We start from the raw sequence: 13,076 nt of genomic DNA, 5'->3' as shown, positions 1-13,076 counted from the left end.
TGATCTCGAAATTTTGAAGCCTGAAAACTTTGGTGTTCAGACAGTGGATTCCGACGTGTGTTTGACCAATCAAAAGATCTAATTTTGACACGAAATTTTAACTAAGTAAACTTCAAGGTGTTATCTGTGTTTTGTGTGAATTTTAGACCTTTTTGACGAAAGATTAATATTTAACAAATTTTTGAAGTTGACTGCGCAATTCTGCCAGGAACTTGTATTCTCGCCCAGAAAGTTTCGTTTTCTATTTGACCGACCAAATGGCCTTATCTTGACATGAATTTTTGACTGTATGTAATTTAAAGTGTCTTCTATGTGTTGTGAAAATTTCAACCTCATTGTACATCGGATGAAGTTTTGGTAAATTTTTCAATCGAACCGCGCAGTACTGCCAGAATTTTTATGTTCCGACCAGAGGGTTGTATTGTTGTTTTGACTGACCAAATGATATGATTTCGGTGTGAAATTTTAACTGGATAAACTTGACTGTGTCTACTGTGTTGTGACCAAATTTTAGCTTCATATAAGGTCGGATGGATTTTTGGTGATTTTACAAACCAACTGCGCAGTTCTGCCAGATTCGTGGTTATGTGGAAATATCACTTGTTGCCAAGTTGAGTGAATTATATGATGCATGTATTTTTTAGGAATGTATCCTATGAAGTGATTATGTGTGGGACGTTGAGAAATATTATGGCATGTTTTCCTTATGTTGATGAATGTTGGGATGGGTAATTTAAGAGAATGATAAAAGGAACGATAGGACATGCATGATAATGTGAATTGATGGAAGGGTTATTGTGTGTACGTGAGCACAAGGAACGAGGGTTTGCCTTAAGTGAATATTGAATTGTTTAAGCAAACGAGGTGGGCTTTCGATCTGAGTATTTTTAAGACTTTCTCTTTAAAGTATGTTTACAGTTTTTATGAAAAGTATTTATATGTGCTTTCTAATTAAGATATGATGTTAAGTGCGAGCTTGCTATTTAATGTGAAGTATTATGATAAGTGTTATTTGCTTGGTGTTATTATATGTCGTTAGGTGTTGCTTTACGAGTGCTTATGAAGTGTAGCTTTTGTTGAGTTTGAAAGTTATGTGTACGGCTTTTGATGATAGAAAAATGATTTACATTTCAAAAATGTGTTATGAAAAAAAATAAAGTTGAAAAGGTTATGTCAAGCAATATTTTGTTTTGGAACTATGCCTATCTGACTGCAACGATGAATGGAATGGATTGATGGGTGACCGTGGGAGGTAACCACTTCCCCGGCACTTGAATGGAATGGATTGACGGGTGACCGTGGGAGGTAACCACTTCCCCGACACTTGAATGGAATTGATTGATGGGTGACCGTGGGAGGTAACCATTTCCCCGGCACTTGAATGTTAAGATATGATGATTGATGAATGAACAAGAGATAGTGAAATCGGGTTTGTCAGATACGGCATATGTTCCAGGAAAATAGATCGAAATATCGCTTTTGAAAAAGGAAAAGAAAAATGTTTAGTGTTCTCGGACTTTTCCTAAAACCCCGAGTTCACTCAAAGAGTGGCTTGACAAAATCAGTTGTTATGAAAATATATTTCGGCACGTGTCCACTGAGTACACCAAGTACTCAGCCCTGCATATGTTTTAAAAATGTGCAGGTTGAGCAGTGATGACGGCGGGCGATGTTGAGCATAGACGATGAAGATCCTTCAATAGAATAGTACTCGGATGCGACGTGTCTCCATACACAACGTTATCTGCTCTTGACTCTTCCACTGCAGTGCAAAAGTCGAGTTTGCACTGTTTTTATCGTGCACTCTGATATATAATATGTGAGTTATTTCGGTTCAAGCTTCAGTTGTGCCACAGTTTCCCCTTTCTTCCCCGCTTCTTTCATCCTCCCCTAGTAGCGATCAACCGTATTTTCTATCCTTAGAAAATGCGGTCGTGACAGAGTGGTATCAGAGCAATTTTTCTTTCCGCTCTAGACCCGAGTCGCGATCAACCGTATTTTTCTTTCATCCTCCCCTAGTCGCGATCAACCGTATTTGCATACAGACTTTACAATTCATATGTAAATTATCAAACTATTAATTTGTTCTATACATATTTTGGTGTGTATGTAGTAAAGGGTTTATACGTGTACTATGTATGGAATAGGGAGTATATTATTGTTTTATAACATTTAAGGTTATGTTTAAAAAAAAAAAGAGATGGAAGGGGAGGCAGTACGTGTACCTTGGGAAAAAAAATGGAGTTGTTGACTTTTATTTGCTACCGTTTTGCTTTAAATTGGAAGTATATTAATTTATAGTCTTTACTTTTCTTTTATTTTGTATTCTTTGACGGGTTACGGCAAGGAGTATATCAAAGTTATAGATACCTATCCTTTTGACCAATTAATTTGGATAATCCAAATTTATGTGTTGATTTGAAAATATATTAATGTGTGTGTATACGTGTGTTGTGATAGGAGAGTGAGTGTATACGGGGAGTGATAAGGAGTATACTTTTAAGTACTTGTTTTTCTTTTAATTTTGGTGGGCCACTTTTGTATTGGAATTTTATATACGGCCTAATATCGGTTATGACCGAGAGTTATCTATGTTGGGATTTTGGTGTTTAATTGATAAATCCGTTTTAGTATATGTGAACGAAGGATAAATTGAGCACTCACACTTAGGATGCATGCATGGTTTAAATTAATTTATTTTGCAAAGTCTGATTGTTGCATATTATATTATTTCAAAAAGGGTGAACTTGTGCACGTTGTTGCGGTTGGAACAGGAAGTGTTTGGGGAGTTAAGCTGTTGAGGTGGGCTTTCTTTTTAAATAAGGACTATGTCCTAAATACTTTTTATGTGAAATGAGGTGGAAAGTGTTTGTCTTGCCATGCTTTGTGTTTTGAATGAACCTATCTGAAGTGGCTATGCCATGTATGTTTAATCGAATTCGGGTCCCAGTAGGGCCGCAAACCCTGCTCGGACTAGTGTACACCCCGTAGATCGTGTGCTATCTCTTTGGAGTTGGCCGGTCTAGTGACTTGGTTCATGGCCACGTTCCTTGTCATGTATGTTCAGATATGGTGATGGTGGATGTGGATGGAAAATGGTTGCGCAACCGACTTTATGTGAAATGCTTTTTGTGTACTTGGGTTCTTTTAATTAAAACCCCCAAGGTCACTTGATTATGGCTTGACAAACTATGTTTTGGCATGTGTCCACTGAGTGCATCAAGTACTCAGCCCTGCATATTGTTTTTCTTAATGTGCAGATTGAGCGGCGATGGACGTGGAGGATGTTGAGCAGAGTTCATGGATTGTTTTGTCATGATTAATAAATGTTGGATTTGTCGTGTCTTCATACTCGGCATTTTCCTTGTCTTGAACGCTTCCGCTAAGAGTCCTTTTCTTTAGAATTGTTTATTCGTGGAGAGTCTAACTCGTTTGAAAATTGTTTATTTTCTATACTTTATTTACTTAGAGTTGGTATTATTGTTAGGATAATATTATGACGTTTTCAAAGTTAATTCAGTTATTAAACTTTTGGTCAAATGTGTATGTTTTTCCCTTTTCTTCCCCGCTTCTTTAATCCTCCCCTAGTCATGATCAACCGTGCTTTCTATCCGTAGAAAATGCGGGCGTGACAGAGTGGTATCAGAGCAATTTTTCTTTCCGCTCTGGACCCAAGAGTCTTCTTTCCTTCTTGATCTAGATTAGTATCCCTAGATCAAAATAATTAAATAATTTTTTTTTTAAAGTATCAAAGGCTCAACATCCGACCATCGCGCTCAACCTGAAAAGAGGTAACCAAAATTTTTGTAAGTGATTTTGAGGTAAATATTTTGGGAGTGGAAATGATTAGTTGTTCATGGTGGAATTAGATTGGCGAAAAAAAAAATTTTGTGGAAACTTGTGAATATTTTTGGGAAATATTTGAACTTTAAGTGAAAGCATGCTACTTCTTTTCCTATTGAGATTTTGAGGAACGTGATGTTGTTATGTGTTGAGGCGTCTGGTGATAATTGTTTGTGTATGCTCGATTATGTGGCCTTTACATGATGATTTGAGTCATCACTCGTAGATACTGAAGTATGATATTATGAATTCTTTGTGTGATTGCGAACTATTTTGGATGAACGTTAGACCTTACATCATCGATTCTAGTTGTATGTAGCAACTCAATTATTGCTTCTCCGAGCATATTAAATGAACGTGGAACAGCGAACCACAGTGAATCTCTAATATCGAAAGGATAAAAGAAAAATAATAAGTATAAACGTTTGGAAAGTGCGAATGGAAGTTTGAGTGATGATAGTTAGTGTTACATGGGCATAAGTATCTTGATTTATTATACGTATTCTATAATCGTTATATATGAAAGGTTGCGTGAGAAATATTTACGAGAATGTAGTGATTAACAATTGGTGCGATCATATTAATCTACGCGTTTTGAATCAGAATGCCACCGAGACGTGGACGTGGACTTGGGCGTGGACGTGGGCGCGGACGTGGACGTGGACGCGGAGAGGAGGATCCCGTGGACCCTCAGAATGTAGAGGGAGAACAACCACCATCACCACCACCACCTCCACCCCCGCCTCAACCCAAACAATACATTGATACCTTTTTGAGGCAAAAACCCCCGCAGTTTGATGGACTGGGAGAGCCGTCTAAGGCAGAGACCTGGATACGCACCCTCGAGCGCATATTTGATTTTATGGAGTGCACCGACAAAGAACGCCTCGCATGTGTGACTTTCCAATTAACGGGGCCCGCAGATTTTTGGTGAGATACCAAGCTAAGGACCATGAACCCTGAACGCCGTGAAGCGCTTACTTGGGAGATATTCAAGGAAAAGGTGTACAATAAGTACGTTCCCATGAGCTATAGGCGAGCAAAGGTAGTTGAATTCCATACTTTGAAGCAAGGGAATATGACGGTGACAGAGTACGACCGTGCACTGTGTGAAATGACTCGATATGCTCCCGAGTTGGTGGATACAGATGAGAAAATGGCAGAAAAGTTCTGTGCTGGTCTCAAGCACGAAATAAGAGTAGCAGTGGCAAGTCGCAGAGGACTTTCATATTCTGAGATTTTGGCTTGTGCATTAGATGTGGAAGAAGCGTTGCCTAAGGAGATGACAGTAGCAAATACTACACCAGTGCCACTTCAACAACATAATTTCAGAGAAAAGAGGAAATGGGATGGAGATCGGACTCCATATGATAACAAGAGGCAGCAACCCGTCAGAAACCCACCGCAGTACGGAGGTAGGCAGAGTGCTCCCTATCAGAGGGGTGACTTTCGGCCTAGATCCCCCCAGTGTGCTAAGTGCTTTAAGAACCATTTTGGGGAGTGCAGAGAAAAGAGCAATAAATGTTACACTTGTGGTGGAAATGGCCACTTCTCAAGAGAATGCCCGAGTAAGATTATGGGAATGGGAGCAGGACAGAACAATCAAGGGTTCCGTCCGCAAGTGCGGGCACTACAAGCCGAACCGAGGGGATACTTACCCGCACCACAGCAGCAGCAGCAGCAACGTCGTCAAGGACTTCCCACTCAGGCAAGGGCATATGCTTTAAAAGGGAAACAGTCGACGAACCAGCAAGGGAATCAAGAGCAAGGAAACTTGGCAGGTATGGGCACGCTCCTCGACATGCCTATTATTGTTTTGTTTGATACGGGTGCATCACATTCTTTTATATCAGCATCATGTGTGAATACTTTAGAACTGCCTATCAATAGAACTGAACAGAGAATGAATGTGACTTCACCCGTAGGAGGAACTATAGATATATCACAAATTTGCTCGAATGTAGAATTTACTATGGGAGAACTTAAGCTAGTTGCACACAAATTACAAGTTATGTCGATGGAGAGTGTAGATATAATTTTGGGAATGGATTGGTTGGCCGAGAATCATGTTACCATTCGCTGTAAAGAGAGAGAGATCTCTTTTCAAACCCCGGGAAAGGAGCCGACTATATTTTATGGGATTTCTATGAACCAATGCAAGTCCATAATTTCTGCACTTCAAGCGACTACTATGATGAAGAAGGGATGCCCAGCGTATCTCGTCTATCTAAGTGGAGAGGAGAAGAAAGAAAGAAGCATAGAGGATGTGGCAGTAGTGAAAGAATTTCCCGACGTTTTTCCTAACGCCCTGCCAGGACCACCACCCGATAGACAGTTGGAGTTTACAATTGATCTGGAGCCAGGATTAGCACCGATATCTAAGGCACCATACCGTATGGCGCCTAAGGAATTGGAAGAACTTAAGATACAACTACAAGAGTTGCTAGACTTGGGTTTCATTAGACCCAGTGTGTCGCCGTGGGGAGCACCGGTGTTGTTCGTAAAGAAGAAGGATGGGACACTAAGGATGTGCATAGATTATCGAGAGTTGAACAAGTTGACACTCAAGAACAAGTATCCACTGCCGAGGATAGATGATTTGTTTGATCAACTCCGTGGAGCTGGAGTATTCTCGAAAATGGATTTGAGATCGGGATACCATCAACTGAGAGTCCGACGAGAAGATGTACCCAAGACGGCTTTCCGAACTAGATACGGCCATTATGAGTTTATAGTGATGCCTTTCGGATTGACAAATGCACCGGCCGTATTTATGAACCTTATGAATCGTGTGTTCCATCCATACTTGGACAAGTTTGTCTTAGTCTTCATAGACGATGTCCTTATCTACTCAAAGAACGAGGAGGAACATGAAAAACATTTGAGGACTACCTTGGAGATGTTAAGGGCCGAGAAACTCTACGCCAAGTTCAGTAAGTGTGAGTTTTGGCTCAAAGAAGTGAATTTCCTTGGGCACATAGTGAGCGCAGATGGAATTCGAGTAGACCCCGCAAAGGTGGAAGCGGTACAGAAATGGAAATCACCAACCACACCTAATGAAATTCAGAGTTTCCTAGGACTGGCGGGATATTATCGGAGATTCATCGAGGGATTTTCTAAGATAGCGAGGCCAATGACGCAACAACTAAAGAAGGGGATCAAAGTGAATTGGACGTCGGAGTGTGAGGCCAGTTTTCAGTTACTAAAAGAGAAGTTGACCACCGCACCAATTCTCGCTGTGCCGGAGCCAGACACTAACTACGTGGTGTATACCGATGCATCAAAAGTTGGACTTGGATGTGTACTTATGCAGAATAGGAAAGTGATTGCGTATGCATCAAGGCAGTTGCGGCCGCATGAGTTGAACTATCCGACGCATGACTTGGAGTTGGCACCAGTTGTACATGCTTTGAAGATTTGGAGACACCATCTTTATGGAGTTCGATGTGAGATATATACGGACCATAAAAGCCTCAAGTACTTCTTTGAACAAAAGGATTTGAACATGCGCCAGCGTAGATGGCTTGAGTTGGTGAAGGATTATGATTGCAGTATAAACTATCACCCAGGAAAGGCGAATGTAGTGGCTGATGCCCTAAGTCAAAAGTCTCAACCTAAATTGGCCACTTTTCTCACGAACGAGGAGAACTTGATACGAGAGTTTAGTAAAATGCGATTGGAGGTAGTGAGTGCACCCGAGACAGTGGAAGGAAGAATCGCCACCTTGGTAATGGAACCCGACCTAAGGGCTAGAATCGTGGAAGCTCAAAGACGCGATACTTTACTTGAGAAAATCCGTTCGGAAGTGAGGACAGGGGAGCAAGAATATTTTCACGAGGAGGCGGATAATGCCCTCACATTTAAGGGCAGGTTGTGCGTGCCTAGAGACGAAGGGCTTAGGAATGAAATCATGAGAGAAGCACACGAAACACCGTATACTGCGCACCCGGGGAGTACCAAGATGTATCGAGATATGAAGAGACAATTTTGGTGGAATGGCATGAAAAAGCATGTAGCGGCATTTGTGGAGAGGTGTCTAGCATGTCAGCAAGTGAAAGCTCTACATCAACGACCTTATGGGAGACTACAACCACTTGAGATACCGGAGTGGAAATGGGAGAACATTGCAATGGATTTCGTGACAGGATTACCGAGATCACAACGAGGAAATACTGTTATTTGGGTGATTATTAATCGTCTCACAAAATCTGCTCACTTTGTACCGATTCGTGATACCTATGGAGCCAATAAGTTGTCTAAGATGTATGTGAAAGAGATCATACGCTTACATGGAGTACCAGTGACTATTACTTTGACATGATGCGAAGTTTACCTCTAGATTTTGGATGAGCCTACAACGAGAGTTAGGCACTAAGTTGAATTTCAGCACTGCATTCCACCCGCAGACTGATGGGCAATCAGAGAGGACGATACAGACTTTGGAGGATATGTTGAGAGCCGTAGTGCTAGATCGAGGAGTAGGTTGGGAGGAAGTGTTGCCACACAGAGTGGGTACCGTAGCGTATAGATTGGCGCTACCACCAAGCTTTCTAGATCTGGATGAGCCTACAACGAGAGTTAGGCACTAAGTTGAATTTCAGCACTGCATTCCACCCGCAGACTGATGGGCAATCAGAGAGGACGATACAGACTTTGGAGGATATGTTGAGAGCCGTAGTGCTAGATCGAGGAGTAGGTTGGGAGGAAGTGTTGCCACTAATAGAGTTCGCTTACAACAATAGTTATCAGGCGACTATTAACATGGCTCCGTATGAAGCATTGTATGGGAAGAAGTGTAGATCACCACTTTACTGGGATGAAGTGGGTGAGAGAAGAGTTCTTGGACCAGACACAGTGGAAGAAATGATTGAGATTGTTCGAAAAATTCGTGAGAGGATCAAGGAAGCTCAGGATCGACAGAAATCATATGCTGATGTTCGAAGAACCGATCTCCAATTTGAGGTAGGAGATAAAGTTTTTCTGAAGGTAGCCCCGTCAAAAGGAATAACTCGGTTCGGTGTGAAAGGCAAGTTGAGACCACGATTTATTGGACCTTATGAGATTCTTGACAGAGTGGGTACCGTAGCGTATAGATTGGCGCTACCACCAAGCTTTGGGAGAGTACACAACATTTTCCATGTGTCACAATTGAGAAAGTATGTGTTCGACCCTAATCACATAATTCATCAAGAGGAGATGATGATTTTGAATCCGAATTTGAGTTACGAAGAAAAGCCCGAAGCCATTCTGGATCGGAAAGTGCAAGAGTTGAGAAATAAGTCTATTGCTTCGGTGAAGGTTCGGTGGAGAAATCATGGCATTGAGGAAGCTACGTGGGAATTGGAAGACAAGATGAGGGAGAAGTACCCAGAATTGGAATGATCTAAGCAAATTTCGGGACGAAATTTTTGTGAAGATGGGTAGATTGTAATACCCTTTTTTTCCATCTTTTTAAGATAAGATTTTTGTTTTAAGAACGAGAGAGTGATAGACCTTGAATAAAATACCGTGTTGTTTCGTTTGGTGGTGAATGCTTGAATTATTGTTGATTAATTGTATGGTGTAAGTTGTCGACGAGTTCGACATGAGAGTCGTCGATGGGAAAATTTGGGCGTTCGTTTACAATGTACTTGGAATAACACCAAAGTACTAAAATAATAAAACACCACAATTTAATCAATGTACTAAAATTATATATTTTTTGGGCCTATCACTTTTGTCTATATTTTTTTTAGCCCATTTATCCTTATTCAATTGGGCCACTTTTAATATAGCCATTTATTCATAATTCCTATTGAATTCCTCCGGCCAACATAAATCCAAATTTATGTGTTGATTTGAAAATATATTAATGTGTGTGTATACGTGTGTTGTGATAGGAGAGTGAGTGTATACGGGGAGTGATAAGGAGTATACTTTTAAGTACTTGTTTTTCTTTTAATTTTGGTGGGCCACTTTTGTATTGGAATTTTATATACGGCCTAATATCGGTGATGACCGAGAGTTATCTATGGTGGGATTTTGGTGTTTAATTGATAAACCCGTTTTAGTATATGTGAACGAAGGATAAATTGAGCACTCACACTTAGGATGCATGCATGGTTTAAATTAATTTATTTTGCAAAGTCTGATTGTTGCATATTATATTATTTCAAAAAGGGTGAACTTGTGCACGTTGTTGCGGTTGGAACATGAAGTGTTTGGGGAGTTAAGCTGTTGAGGTGGGCTTTCTTTTTAAATAAGGACTATGTCCTAAATACTTTTTATGTGAAATGAGGTGGAAAGTGTTTGTCTTGCCATGCTTTGTGTTTTGAATGAACCTATCTGAAGTGGCTATGCCATGTATGTTTAATCGAATTCGGGTCCCAGTAGGGCCGCAAACCCTGCTCGGACTAGTGTACACCCCGTAGATCGTGTGCTATCTCTTTGGAGTTGGCCGGTCTAGTGACTTGGTTCGTGGCCACGTTCCTTGTCATGTATGTTCAGATATGGTGATGGTGGATGTGGATGGAAAATGGTTGCGCAACCGACTTTATGTGAAATGCTTTTTGTGTACTTGGGTTCTTTTAATTAAAACCCCCAAGGTCACTTGATTATGGCTTGACAAACTATGTTTTGGCATGTGTCCACTGAGTGCATCAAGTACTCAGCCCTGCATATTGTTTTTCTTAATGTGCAGATTGAGCGGCGATGGACGTGGAGGATGTTGAGCAGAGTTCATGGATTGTTTTGTCATGATTAATAAATGTTGGATTTGTCGTGTCTTCATACTCGGCATTTTCCTTGTCTTGAACGCTTCCGCTAAGAGTCATTTTCTTTAGAATTGTTTATTCGTGGAGAGTCTAACTCGTTTGAAAATTGTTTATTTTCTATTATTTATTTACTTAGAGTTGGTATTATTGTTAGGATAATATTATGACGTTTTTAAAGTTAATTCAGTTATTAAACTTTTGGTCAAATGTGTATGTTTTTCCCTTTTCTTCCCCGCTTCTTTAATCCTCCCCTAGTCATGATCAACCGTGCTTTCTATCCGTAGAAAATGCGGGCGTGACACAACGCCTCAACACCAGATCCAAATTAAAAAGACAAAAGAATCCCCATACACGGTGAAGTCATCCATAAAATTTTCAATGCATACCTCCAGTAGATCAGAGAATATGCTCATCATGCATCTTTGAAACGTCCCTGGTGCATTGCACAGCCCAAATGGCATCCTCTGGTATGCATATGTTCCGAAGGGACATGTGAAAGTCATTTTCTCTTGGTCCTCCGGGTCTACATAAATTTGAAAGTAGCCACTATACCCGTCAAGGAAACAGATATACTGCTTACCGGCCAGCCTTTCGAGCATCTGATCAATGAAGGGTAGTGGGAAATGATCTTTCCTTGTGGCTTCGATCAGTTTCCTGTAGTCAATGCACATCCTCCAACCAGTTACCAGTCTCGTCGGCACCAACTCATTTTTGTCATTTTTCACCACTTGAATTCCCGACGTCTTTGGTACCATATGGACCAGACTAACCCATTTGCTGTCAGGAATAGAGTAAATGATCCCCAGGGCTAGTAGCTTCAGCACTTCCTTAAGCACCTCCTCCCTAATGTTGGGGTTCAACTTCCTCTGAATTTCTCTGTGGGCCTTGGCACCTTCTTCGAGGCAAATGTGGTGCATACACAAGTCTGGGCTGATCCCCACCAAATCTGACAATGTCCACCCAATGGCCTTTTGATTCTTCATTAACACTCCCAGCTAATCCTCTTCTTGCTCCTTAGTTAGTCGACCGTTGATGATTACAGGGAACGTCTCGTCATCTCCCAGAGAATCATCAGCACCATCACCAACTCTTGCCCTCTTGGACCCTATGCATAAGTAGATAAAATATGTACGATTAAAATGGACTACTGAATAATAAAAATTTTATAATTATGTTCAAAGTGCATAATGTTACTGGTATAATGTAAATAAACAACTATTAGAAGGCCCATCATGTTTACATTATTGCTTTTATTAGTATACATTATTGCCTAAGATATGTTTTAACATACTGAGTGGTCGTAATAATGTAAAGTTTAGCACAACAATGTTTACAAAAAAACTATACATTATTATCGGTAGCCTAGTGCATAATGTATCCGTCAGATGTAAACAATGTAACAGAGATCATGCCAAAAAATACAAACACAAGCCTTAATATGTTACATTATTCAAAGTTCAAGATCTCAAGCCTTAACAGAGACACAAAGTTTACCATCTTCGGTGTTAGAATTGGTCTTGAAGCGTCGCCCTCTTTTGACCACGTTCTTCCCTTTTTCCATCTGTTAGAACTGACTGGATTTTTTTTTTATAAATGATAACATTAGAATTCAACAAAAAAACCCTAAACCAATCAAACAAACAAGCAACCAATCCTCAGTTATGCTGAAAAATGTAATGTAAACCAACAATTCAACGGATTACAATTCCAAAAAAAAAACCTAGGATCGAATAATCCCAGTAATGTAAACCTATGGTCGATTAATCTCAGTAATGTAAACCTAGGGTCGATTCTTCTAAGTAACGTAAACCAAAAATCCAATCTTTGTTTTAAATCAGTCGAATTAATCACTTCAAAACTATAAACTTCCAATTTTGTAATGGGCTTTGGGTCGAGTCTACCGCCGCCGCCATCGTCACTTCGATTATCAAGGCCAGGTTCGATTTTCCCGACACCTCCGTTGCCGTGGAAAAGTAATCACCTAGGTGGAGATTTGAGAGTGAGGGAATGTACTGATAACAAGAAGACTAGGGTTGAATGTGTGGAGATTTTTAGTGTATTAGGTTTTCATCGATTCGTCTTCTTCGGAGTGAGAAACTAAGAGTAAGGGAAATGTGGGAGGTTGGTTGAAATTAATTGGCGCTTATTTCGGAGCATCCATTTTTGAAAATCATCTGAATTAGTATTTGTTCCAAATATACCCCTATAATGTAATTCGGAACACATAATAATGTAACACAGATAAGGATGTAAATTATGAATCTAAACCGTCCATCAACTTAATCCTAAGGCTAGAAATACATTTGAACTTAACACTTAAAGGTCTCTTGGACCCTAATGCACCCCTATATATATATATATACGGGAGCACTAGGGCGCATCCTTAGATAGAGTGCTAATGTACCTCCAATCACGTGTTGCCATGTGACACGAAAAATGCAATATTGTATACAGAAAAATGCAATATACCTTTATCAAGCT

The 13,076-nt window shown here is 40.3% G+C and overlaps 1 long non-coding RNA gene across 1 annotated transcript; it reads left to right on the top strand.

Annotated features, from left to right (window-relative positions):
* The first annotated feature begins 841 nt into the window (after positions 1-841).
* Positions 842-3,630, top strand: LOC121768265. Its single transcript, XR_006043334.1, has 4 exons — positions 842-864; positions 1,646-1,819; positions 2,741-2,802; positions 3,261-3,630. It is a non-coding gene; the product is annotated as an uncharacterized LOC121768265 (long non-coding RNA).
* The last annotated feature ends 9,446 nt before the right edge of the window (positions 3,631-13,076 follow it).

This window comes from Salvia splendens, chromosome 15 (assembly GCF_004379255.2).
Source record: "Salvia splendens isolate huo1 chromosome 15, SspV2, whole genome shotgun sequence".
Classification (NCBI taxonomy): Eukaryota; Viridiplantae; Streptophyta; class Magnoliopsida; order Lamiales; family Lamiaceae; genus Salvia; species Salvia splendens.
This window is presented reverse-complemented; position numbering and strand designations above follow the sequence as displayed.